Source organism: Callospermophilus lateralis, chromosome 18 (assembly GCF_048772815.1).
Source record: "Callospermophilus lateralis isolate mCalLat2 chromosome 18, mCalLat2.hap1, whole genome shotgun sequence".
NCBI lineage: Eukaryota > Metazoa > Chordata > Mammalia > Rodentia > Sciuridae > Callospermophilus > Callospermophilus lateralis.
Window position 1 is genome coordinate 3,116,403 of NC_135322.1, and position 12,852 is coordinate 3,129,254.

At 46.7% G+C, this 12,852-nt stretch overlaps 1 non-coding gene across 1 annotated transcript; it reads right to left on the bottom strand.

Annotated features, from left to right (window-relative positions):
- Positions 1 to 8,696: 8,696 nt before the first annotated feature.
- Positions 8,697 to 8,769, bottom strand: Trnap-ugg (transfer RNA proline (anticodon UGG)). The gene has a single exon. It is a non-coding gene; the product is annotated as a tRNA-Pro (tRNA).
- Positions 8,770 to 12,852: the final 4,083 nt, after the last annotated feature.

Below are 12,852 nucleotides of genomic sequence, written 5' to 3' on the forward strand. Positions count from 1 at the left end.
ACCCCCTCAACCATTACCATTTCCTTATGCTGGGAACATTCCAAATCCTCTCTACTAAACTATTCTGAAATGTTTCAATTAAGTATTGTCAACCATAGTTACCCTACTGTGCTATAGATGTTTAGAAGTTATTCCTCCTGGGCTGAGGTGTAGCTCAGTGGAAGAGCATGCATTTAGCAAGGCCCTGTGTTCAATCCCCAGCACTGCAAAACACAGCAAGAAGTTATTCCTTTTATCCAACTGCACTCCCATACTTGTTAACCACCCTCTCCATCCCCCACTACCCAACCCCACCTAAGGAAATTTAATTGCTGTATAACAATGTTTTCCAACAGACTATAATGTACACTACATGTATAATTTTAAAAGTTCTGGGAATCATCAAGTAGAAAGAAACTGATGAAAATAATTTTAATCATGTATTTTATTTAAAATCCAAAATATTATCTTTTTTTTTTCCCTTGGTGGAACTGGAATTGAACCCAGTTCAATTGTATGCTAGGCAACTGCTCTTCCATTGAACTACATCCCTAGCCTTTTTTATTTTATTTTATTTTTAGTTTGAGGTAGGATCTCTCTAAGTGGCCCAGGCTGACCTTGAACTTGGGAGTCTTCTGCCTTAGCCTCCTGATTAGCTGGGGATTACACACACAGGATTACTCCTGCCACTGTGCCCAGATAGAATATTATAATTTCAATATCTAACAGATGCAAGAATGTATTAATGAAACTTGTCACTTTTTTCATACCAACTCTTTGAAATCAGGGGTGTATTTTGCATTCAGAGAATATCTTCATTCAGACTTGCCACAGTTCAAGTGCTCAACAGCTACTTGTGGTTGGTGGCTATTGTATAGGATTACTGGTGTTGGAAAAACGGTAGCCTTGAAACCCAAATGTACTCAGATCAGGCTTAAGGCTCTGTGCAAGTGCTCTGCTAAAACATAATTTATTTCACCTTCTTCATATGGAACAACTCTATTTAATAAATACCTGGTCCTTTCCCCCATACATATCAGTCCACTGCTCCTCCAAGCTGGTTTTTCCCTCCCTGCTCTGTACTGTATTCCTCTCTGTTCCTCACCTCTTTTCCCAGGACCATAGCCCCATCTTCTTTCTCCATCTGCATGATGCTTTTAGCTCACACCCCCATATTTTTTCCTACTCCCTAGCTGACCTTCTACCCAACAGACTTTTATACCCAGCTGTGTGGTCCCAACATATCTACTTTCTTCTTCCCTGGGAAGCTCCCTCCCTCACTAGCCACATTCCTCTTTACCAAACCAGATGCTCTTCCTCTCACAACCTCTCCCTTTTCTGCCTCTGTTACTTGCTCTTTGCCTACCCCCCATTTCTCCTGGAACTAGTTCCTTCTCTCTTGTGAACACTGTGTCTTTCCTTTTGCATGCTTACTCTCTCCCGTACTCTGTACTCTTTCCTCCAAGACTTATTATCTACACACTCTCTTTGCGCCCTTTTCTTCCGGACCTCATGTAAGAAAAATGGAATCGAGGGGCTGGAATGGTGGCTCAGTGGTCGAGCACTTGCCTAGCATGTGTGAGGTACTGGGTTCAATCCTCAGCCCCACATATAAATAAATAAATAAAAGTCCATCAACAACTAAAAAAATATTTAAAAGAAAAATGGAATCAATCAGGCTCCCTCGCCAAGGAAGCAATGACTAAGATGTCCTATGTAAGTCAGGAACAATAGAGCATGCTCATTCTTATATAACCACACATCACATTTGGCATGCAGCTGGCTCGTTGTAATTCTGTACATAAGCTGAGCAGGGGCTTTCTGCAGCATGGATTGAATGAAGATATGTCAGACCTCCCTGCAGCTCTGCATGTCTTCTGTAGGCGGCCCACAGCTATGCACTACAGTTGGCATAGTCGGCAGGATCAGCAGCCTCCTGTTATGGCACCCTCTGCACCCATGGAAGTGGGTATGGAGGGGTGGCCAGCCACAGGAATGTGGTATTTGTGAGCTTCCTGGCTTCCCCAGGAATGGGCAGAGGTTGGTGTTTCCCCCATGGGGTTGGAAAAGGCGTCATATCACGTGGGAAAACAGCAGTGCATGTGCAGCTGCTCTGAGAGCAGAAGCCAGGGCCACTGTCCTGGAGGTGCTGAGGTGTGAGGGTCACAAAACAAAGAAGAAGCTTTGGAACAAACAATGGTGCATCTATGTACATCAAACAAATCCCTCTCAATTTCAAGAATCAAATAGACCACAACACAATAATATTGGGTGACTTTAACATGCCTCTGTCACCCCTGGATAGAGAGCCTCCAAACAAAAACTAAATAAAGAGGCTACAGAAGTAAGAAATACAGTTGATTATTCAGACTGTTGGTAATGGACACGCAGCAAAGCCCTCCTCCATAAGCCTTGGAGGACGTCCACATGGCTTGCACTTTATTTACATATATATATATATATATATATATATATATATATATATATATATTAGAGAGAGAGAGAGAGAGAGAGAGAGAGAGAGACTATCCATCAATGATGAAATACACTTTCATCCCAGCTGCACACGGATCCTTCTCTAACACAGACCATGTTACAGATGTAAGCTATCACATATGTTGGCATGAAATTGTAATATTACCTTAAAAGATTTTTTGGCACCTGTAGGGTCATTTTGATGGCTCCCTTTCCATTGATATTAATTTTTTTTAATTCTTGCTTTTTTCTTGATTAGACTTATTTATTTTTAAATCAAACTTTAGCTATATTATTTTTCTCTATTTTATATATTTCTGCCCCTGCTCTGACTTTTTCCTTCCTACTACATAATCTGAAAATAACTTGATTGTTATTCTAGCTTCTTTCTGATACAAAGACTCTAAGTTGCAAATATTCATCTGAGTACTGTTTCATACCAGAGATCCTGATATTTTAATCTTTTGTTATCACTTAGTTTGAAGCATTTTTTATTTGCTTTTACTGTGCTTTCTTCCTTGACCTCTGAGATATTTATGTGTGCCATTTAATTTTGAAGTAGTTGACATGTGGAGTTGGGTTCTATAAAACTTAAGGTGATTGATTTCTAATGTAATAACTCATTTGGAAAACACAGTCTGCACAATTTCAATTTTTTAAAAAAGTAATGGAAATGCTTTTATTTTAATTGTATTGATTACATACATGTAAAAACTGATCAAATTGCAAACTTCAAATATGTGCATTTTATTGTGCTTCAATTTTACCTCAATAAAACTAAGAAAAAATGTAAACAAAGTACACAGGGGTGAAGCTAATATTCTCTGTATTGTTCCAATTTTATTTTATGTCATAAATAAATACTGAAAAGCGAAAAAATATAAGTAAATAAAGTGCAAGCCAGGTGGACGTCCTCCAAGGCTTATGGAGGAGGGCTTCGCTGTGTGTCCATGCTGTAACTAAGGGCAGTGGTGGGGACGTGGGGGATCCCTGGTGCTTCACTACCACCACCAGACACATCGCCAACAACAAGCAATGTCAACTTGCAGGGCATGGAGAGAGACTGTGGCCATGGTGGAGGTGGGACGGTGGGCACAGTGCCACCTGCCCGTAGTCCCTTCAGCTCCCCAGTGTGGACAGTGAAGAAACCGGATAGATCCTGGAGAACAACTGTGGACTATCGTGGGCTTAGTAAAGTGGCTCCCCCAGGTCATGCTGCCGTTCCTTGAGTGGCTGACCTGAGGGACGTATTGATTAACGACTTATGGGCATCCATTTTGATTTAGCTAATGCCTTCTCTCCCACAGATATCGCTGTTGGTGGCCAAGACCAATTTTCTTTCATGTTGGATGGGTGGCAGTGCACCATTCCCTTGCTGCCTCAGGGATATTTGCATAGACCATCTATGTACCTTGGTCCAGGAGCCTCTGACTTGGCTATGGCCAAAGCCATCCCCTGTGCGTCTATTCCACTATAATTAGTGATTGTTTGTTACCAGTGGTTCCTTTGCAGATTTAGTGGATGCTGTACTGAAATTGCTAGTCCATCTGGCAACATGTGGTCTGTCTATCAATAGCAACAAGTCGCAAGGACCTGGATTGTCTGTCAATTTCTTGGAGGCATAAAGTTATTCCCAATGCAGTTACTGATAGGTTCCAGGCCTACCACATTTCCACAACCATAAAGCAATTACAAACCCTTTAGGGATTGTCAGGGTATTGGAGAGTGTTTTTTCCCTCTCTGGCCCAAATGATACCGACTCTTCTGCCCTAGTAAAGAAGGGAGAAAAGTGGGACTGGGCTACAGGAAGTGACCAGGCATTCATGGGAGCCAAGCAGACTGTGCAGAGCGCCCAGGGTCCCCTGTTGTCATCCAACAACCTCTGCCTGGACTTGGAGCATGCTGACCCTCAATGGAACTATACAAGGAGTCATATTTTTGCAGGTGTACAACAGTGGGCAACTCTGTCACAGTCCTTTAGAGTTATTCAGTGTAGGATGGTATAAGATGGCGTCCTACTGAAGCTGTAGAGCTTAACCAGAAGGCACCCCAGTGTGACAATAGCAGGGCAGGAGGATCTATGGGGTGGACCCTGCACGTCTTTTGCACTATAACAGTTAAAGGTTCTAACACTGGAAGTCATGAAATGGTAGCTGTGCCTACCCCTTGCCCCTGGGATATTTATGGGTATGAATAAATGTGAGTAGCCATTTTTACCTACCAAGTGGACTGGTCCATGCACTGGGGGAAGGCCATATCTCCCAGCAAAGTTTCCAAATTCTTATCCAAATGTTATCCAGTTGGGAAATGTAGTAGACACAGCTCTCCAGAGGAACAGTATCAACAGGAAGTATAATTATAAAAAGAGGATTTATTAGGCTGGCTTACCTGACCAGAAGCTGTATAGTCCACAATGGCCATCTGAAGTCTGGACAGCTGGAAGAACCAATAGCTGAAGCCCCAGGACAAGAGGAATTAAAGGTGCTACCTGAGTCTGAGACTGAAGGCTTCTGGAGAATCGCTGGCAGAGTCTGGTTGGTTAAAATGAAGAAGTGAGAGTCTGATATCCTCAGAGGATCACAGCAGCAACCAGAGCCTCCTCAAGAAGACCCGAGCTTGCGTCTGCTGCTGCTTCCTTGTTCTTCCAACTTTTATCCCATCCAAGCCATCATCCTATTGGACGGTGCTGCCCATGCTTAGGTGGGTCTCCATTTCAGTTGGCTCTCCCACATGCCAATCATTCCTGGACACACCCTCACTGACACACCCATAAGCCTCTTAATCATCAGCATATCTCAATCCAAGCAAGTTGGCAATTCAAATGAAAACTTACAGGACACTTTCAAGAGAAGGCTTTGTGTGGAGTGCACTCCACAGTGGTACTACCCCTTAGCCTTGCTTTCACCACAAGTGGCCACCATTGTTCATGAGGTGGAGATTACAGCTCTGGCACTGCACACAGCCAGAGCCCTCAATGGCACTGTGAGTCCTTTGCCTTCTTACATGAAGAAGTGTACCAAATGAAGAAAGCAGGTCAGGGAAATAGGATGGCCCTTGACACACTGACCACCTCCCAAGGTGGAGCATGCACCCTCTTGGTACTGTACCCATGGACCAGAGTGTCCCTGAACTCCTACCTCATAGTGGCGCATGCCTGTAATCCCAGTTACTGGAGAGGCTGAGGCAGGAGGATCACAAGTTCAAGACCAGCCTCAGCAACTTAGCAACTAAGCAACTTAGTGAGACCTTGTCTGACAACAAAAAATTAAAAGTTCTGGGGATATGGCTTAGGGATAAGCACCCTGGGTGCAATCCCTGCTACCAAAAACAAACAAACAAAAAAGCATGCACATTCTTTTTTCTTTCTTTTTTTTTTTTTTAAGTAGTTGTTGATGGACCTTTATTTTATTTATTTATTCACACACGGTACTGAGAATTGAATCTTGTGCCTCACATGTATGTGCTCTACTACTGCGGCACAACCAAGCCCCAGAGCAGGCACATTCTTATAAAACCACAGGATACATCTGGCGTGCTGCTGGCTTTGCTGTGACCCGGTATATAAAGCTGAGTGAGACTCTGAGCCATGCGATTGCCACCCACTGAATAAGGTCACGTGGGGGCTCCTTACAGCCTGGCGAATCTCCTTGGGGCTGCCTGGATCTGGGTCAACCTGTCTGGGATAGAGGATGCTCCACACCTGGAACCCCCTGCCCTTGCTCTCTTACAGCCCTCCCCCTGTCCCTGTCCCCAGTCTTCCCACTCCTCCTGCCACCTCTCCGCTCCATTGCTTCCACGCCAGGCCTCGCCCTTACTCTACCTCTTCTCTCAGTGCAGCCTGATCATGCTCTCTTCTTGGAGAAAAGCAAACAAAGGAAGAAAAAAAAAAAAAAGACTTTTCCCAAAACTTGAGCTCCCAAACAAGTTCCCGTGAGCCATGTTTGAAGAAGTGGAGTCAATCAGTCCCTTCAGGAGGAGGGTCCCTGAGGGAGGGTCCTGAGGCCTGACCCTCTCCCACTTGGAGTCCCCGGAGGGAGGAGGAGTTGGGAGACTAGCGAGGGGGAAACAACTCCCCAGGTTGACATTTGGGTGTGACCTGGAACGGCGTGGCCTCCGGAGAACAAGACAGCTCAGTCTTGAACAAGGACCTCAAGTACCCAGCGCTCTTCTCGCTGTGCTCGCCTTGGTTTATCAGCCCTTCTTATGCCGCGTCCTCCCTCTGCTTGGCTCTCTGGCTCCCCCTTGTTTGGTCTGCACCTCATCCATCTACTCCCAGGGTTTCCCTGCCTTTCTCTTTTCTTTCTGTGTCTGTCTGTCTGTCTGACCTGGTGTGTCTCCTTCCTCTCTTTGGCCTTTCCGCATCTCTGTCACTTGGCTGTTTACCTAATGACCTGCTCCTTTTGACCATCTCACACCATGTTCCTCTCTGGAAAAATTATAGAATCAGACCCTCCCTGATACAGGAGGCTGTGTAAATTCCAGGTGAGACACGGGTTACGTGGGCCCCCTTCGTGCCATCTCCAGGAGCCTGGGGCCCAGCAGGAGGGAGCCACTGACGTTGGAGGAGGAGCAGAGCTGGCGAAGCCCTCCCTGGGTCAGGGGGTGATGGGGCGGTGGGTGGCGAGTCCTCTCCTGCAGGTTCTGAGAGATTGCTCGGTTGTCCTGGCCTGAGGAGGTGGGAGGCAGCCAGGTTTCCTGCAGGGCCAGGGTCACAGATTTGGAAGATGAACCTTTAGCTGGACAGAGCCCACGCTGGGAGTGAACTGTGCTTGTTTTCACAGCCCCGCTGCTCACCTGGCATGTTCTAGGTGTCCTGTGGGTCCTGCAGCAGTGATGGACACGCCAGAGCAGGTGTTAGTCTCCTCTGAGAGGGGAACACTGAGGCACAGACGGGAAGCCACCTCTGCAGGCCCCATACCTGATGCCTGGCCGCACCAGGGCTCCAACCTGGACCCGCCTGTTCCCTCAGTTCTGGCTGAGGAGGATCCGCAGCCAGGGCGCCCTCCCGGGGTTTGCTCGTGTTTCCCTGGAGGTGATGGGGTAAATCCTTTCCAGGGTTCTGGGGAATTCAGGGTGTCTGAGCCTGGCAGAGTTATCCCCCAGTGCTCCCAAACTTCACATTTCCTCTGCAGCCTTATTTCATTAGCCAATTCAGCCAATGATTCGTTTTCTCACATTCATCATTTATTTGATTTTTATTCACTATTCGGAGAACTCGTTACTCATTTGTTCAATGATTATCATTTATTGGCTGAGTGGCTGTGATTCTCGGGCTCTGTGCTGCGGCATAGCCAGGGGCATCATGAGGAGCTGGAGAAGTCCTGACCTCCTGGTGATGACAATAAGGCCCGTGTATATGCAGTGCGTATGCCTATATACACACATTCATTTACGTCTGTGCATATATGCTTGTGATGGTAGGCTAGATAGCTGTCGTACACATACATATATTCACTGGTACACACATATGCATTCAATACAAAGTGATCTGTATTTTTTTCCCTGTGGATTGGAGAGTATATTGTGTGTAGAACATAGATAATATATGATTCATATGAATATTATATATGAGAAATGATTATAGAATTATAGGATGAAATGCACATAAAAAAATTTAGCTTATCTCAACAGTGGGAATGGCTGTTCATCAAATCCAGTTTTTGTTTCTAAAACACACGTTGACACCTTGCGAGCAGATCCCCAGCCAGGGGCTGTATTTCCAGCCCCCTTGCAGGCAGGTGTGACCCTGTGACAGTTGCGCTCACTGGAGTGTTGGTGGGAATGATGGGCACTGCTGCCAACCTCATGCCCCTGCAGCTGGAGGCACAGGTGCACCTCAGGGACGGCAGAGATGCCAGGCACCCTGGGCCTTCTGGGAGTGAGCCCCACCTGGCGCAGGTGCACCCCAGCCGCTCAGAAGGCCGTCGGGATCTCAGTTTCCTGCTGACCCGCCTCTTCGCACACAGCAAATAAACCCACTCAGAAGCAGCTGCCGTATTCTACTTTCTAAATGTATGGATCGTCTCCTTCCAAGTCTTCAAACTTTGTAAGAGGGAAAAAGTCCGTTTAAAACGCAGTCTCCAATGAGAAGTCGTTAGATTATCATTAGGTCAACAGATTCAACTCCCCAGAACACGAATAAAGCCAGCTGGGGACAGAGCCCCTTTTCAACCTATTTGTGAAGCCATCAAGATTTCGGAGCAGCCCTCAACAAGCAATTTTTCTTTTTTTTTTTTTTTTTTTGGTGGTGCTGGGGATTGAACCCAGGGCCTTTTGCATCCAAGACAAACACTCTACCACCTGAGCTATATCCCCAGCCCCCTAACAAGTATATTTTTCAAGGGATCATCTCTAAGATATAAAAAATATGATTCTATTATTTCAGGAAAACGTGGTCTGATTTTTATGGAATCTTATGGATTTATGTCTATATCTCAGTAATCGAAGGCAACTTGTCTTTTTGGTCTAACTTGTTTACTGTCTCATTCTGAACTCCTATTTGTTACTCAAGGCTGCCGAAGCCAAATTTTGAGTACAAAAGCTTTTTTGTTTTAGAACACATTCGAGAATGGCCTGAGAATAGAATCACAAAGACACAAATTCCTTCCTGAAAGCTGATTTTTTTAGCTTACGCCAGCATAGTGGCACATACCTATAACTGCAGCTGCTTGGGAAGCTAAGGCAAGTTCATGGCCTGCCTCAGCTATTTAATGAGCTCCTGCCTCCAGATAAAAAGGGCTGAGGTTGTAGCTCAGTAGTCCAGTGCTTACCTAGCATGTGAGAGGGCCTGACTTCCAATCCCTGAACCGCAAAACACACACACACACACACACACACACACACACACACACAAGCTCAGAGACCATCAATTAGTACAGACTGAATAAATATCAATGATTTTATTACTGTGTTCATACCCAGAGCATCCAACACTTAGTGCTGTGAGGGGATGCAGAGTCCCCTGTCCGCCACTGACTCCCCCTGTTTGGGCAGGAACTATGGGCCCTCACTCCCTATCAGCCAGCCTCCACTGGTCCCCCACTTTCTGATTCCAGCCCAGGATCCTTAGCTCGCTGGTCCAGGAGGAGGCCAGCTCCTCTCTGCTCTCCGTTCTCTCACGAGCCTAATTCAACTGTTGTCCTCGCAGGTGGTCCTGGAGTTGACTCACTCAGGTAGAGACAGACGGACACTTGGTTTAGCCAGAGGCTACCGCAGGTAAATGTGCTCACAAGGGGGACACAGATGACTCTGATGGAGGAGAAGAAGGGACAAACTGTAGAGATCAGCTGGGGTCCCATCCTGAAGGGCCTTGAATGGCAAGCTGAGAAGCTGGGACTTGATCGTCAGGGAGATGGGGAGCCAAGGAAGAGCTCTGAGCAGAGGAGAGACAGGCTCAGCTCTGAGAGTTAGCGATCTCCCTGAGATTGATGTGCAAGATGCAATGGAAGGGTGACAGTGGACACCACGAGACCAGGACACTGGAGAAATGGGCCAGACCTTGGCTGCCCAATGTGGCGAGCATGAGGCCCATGTGCTGTTGGGAACTGAACCACAGCTCATGTGAAGCGAGGTGTGCTTCACATGCACTCCAGCAGTCAGGGTGGAAATTGTGGATGGTCCCCTCATATCGACTTCATGCTGAAATTATTGTCTTGGACATACTGAGTTAAATGAAAGACATCACTAACACTAATTCCACTTCTTGTTTTCTTTCTCTCTCCCTCTCTCTCTCCCTTTCCCTCTCTCTCTCTCAACACTAGGGCGAAAACCCAGAGTTGCTCTACTATCGAGCTACACCTCTGGCTTTTTGAGGCCGGGTCTTGCTGAGTTGCCCAGGCTGGCCTTGAACTTGCCAACCTTCTGCCTAGGCAAGTTGTGGGGATGAAGGTGTGTGCCATGGCCCCTGGCTTTACTTTACTGTTCCTTGTAACGTGACTACTACAGAATGTTAAAGGAGGAATGCGTCTCGTGTTTGTGGCCCACATTCTATTTCTGCTGGGCATCCCTGCTCTCGATGAGTGGGTATGCGTTTTAGAGGAGGCTGGGGAGGCATCTGCCAGCCACACTCTGCTCAGAGAACTGATGTGTGGAGAAGGTAACAGGAGTCCAGAGTCCTCAGGTTCCTCCCAACCAACCGCCTTGTCCTGACTGCCTTGGGGAGGGCGGCTGACTGCAGGAGCAGAGGGTGCTGCCCTGTTGAGTTTCTTTTTTTTTTTTTTTTTTTGATTTTAATATTTATTTTTTAGTATTCAGCGGACACAACGTCTCTGTTTGTATGTGGTGCTGAGGATCGAACCCGGGCCGCACGCATGGCAGGCGAGCGCGCTACCGCTTGAGCCACATCCCCAGCCCTGTTGAGTTTCTTGATCTGTGGCTGCAAGGTGCGGCCTGTTTGTGGACACAGAGCAGATGGTACAGCAATGATGCTGGCCGTTTCAAAGTGTCCGTGAAATCGCCATTCAAACGTGAAGCAAGCAAGTATCAGGACAGCACAAGCAAAATCCAAAATCTCTATATCATCAGAGTTAGTTCCAAACAGTATCAACTCCTCGGAATGTAATAAAGTCCCTGGAAATAACAGATCTCATTGCAAAGGGGTTCTTCAAAGTTTTCACTCAGCAAATTACAGACTTCTCCCCCAAATAGTGGGGAGCAGGAGGCAAACCCTGTGCTGTCCTATGTCACTGTGCTCCCTGAGCCAGTGTTCCTGCCCAGCGGCCTTCTAAATGTTACCAGAGACCAGCGGGTAGGCGCTGAGTGTCCCCACATAATGAGAAGCCACAGAGACTCAGAGACCAAGGACAGGCCAGGAGCAAAGTAAGGAATGGGCTAGGAGAGTGTCTGCCTCCAGCCTCAGCAACACAACTAGGCCCTGTCTCAAGGTAAGATTTTTATTTATTTATTTGAGAGAGAGAGAAAGAGAGAATTTTAATATTTATTTTTTGGTTTTCGGTGGACACAACATCTTTGTTGGTATGTGGTGCTGAGGATCAAACCCGGGCCGCACGCATGCCAGGCGAGCGCGCTACCGCTTGAGCCACATCCCCAGGCCTCAATGTAAAATTTAAAAAGGGCCTGGGATGGGGGCTGGGATTGTGGCTCAGCAGTAGAGCGTTTGCCTAGCACCTGTAAGGCCCTGGGTTCGATCCTCAGAACCACATAAAAATAAATAAATAAAATAAAGGTGTTCAACTACATCTAAAAAATAAATATTTAAAAAAGGGGAGCCCGGGAGGCAGGTCAGTGGGTAGGCACCCCTGGGTCCTACCCCAGCACCAAAGAGAGGAACAAGAAAGAAAACAGGGCTGGGGTATCTCTCAGGGTAGAGTGCTTGCCTACATGCAGGAGATCCTGGGCTCAGTCCCTAGTGCTGCAAACATAATTTTTTTTTTTTGAGAATTTTAATATTTTATTTTTTAGTTTTCGGCGGACACAACATCTTTGTTTGTATGTGGTGCTGAGGATCAAACCCGGGCCGCACACATTCCAGGCGACCACACTACCACTTGAGCCACATCCCCAGCCCCTGCAAACATAATTAATTAATTGATTTTAATGAGAGTTTGTTCCACCTGTGGTGTGTGACTTCCCTACAGGCAAAACCTGGCCTCCATGCCCAGCTGGTCACTGAGCCCTTCTGATTCTACTTTATTAATCCTTTTCAATTTAATCTCTTCCTTTCCACGCCCAGGGCCCTGGCCCAACTCTGGCCTCATCTTGTTCCTCCTGAACACTGCCAACCACAGGATGGTTCCGGTGTCCTAGGCTAACTGGACAAGGACAAGGTGCTAATCTAAGCCATAGCAAGTCCAGGATTCAGGGAAAGCCTGTGACTGGCAGCTCGAGGGTTAATCATGTGTCAACTTCATTGTCATGAGAGGCCCAGAAGCTGGTAAAACACAGTTGCTGGCTGGGTCTGTGAGGGTCTTTCTGGAAGAGATAAGCCTTGGAATCCATAGACCAAGTAAAGAAGGTTGCCCTGGACAGCTGTGGGGCACACCTGTAATCCCAGTGACTTGGCAGGCTGAGGCAGGAGGATTCCAAGTTCAAGTGCGAGGCCATCCTTTGTGCAACTAAGTGAGGCCCTAAGCAACTCAACAAGAGCCTGTCTCCAAATAAAAAATAAAAATAAAAAGGACTGCGGATGTAGCTCAGTGGTAAAATACCCCTGGTTCTAATCCACTGTACCAAAAAAAATAAAATAAAATAAGGAAGACTGCCCTGGTCAGTGTGGGCAAGCCTCAGGCAACCTTGGGAGTCCCAAATAGGACAAGCAGGTGGGGGAAGGGTGGATGCACTCTCCTCTTGAATTGGGAGCTTCATGAGGTTCTCTGGCCCTGGGACACTGGAGCTCCTGATCTCAGGGCCTTGGACTTGGACTGTAGCTCTGCCTTCCTG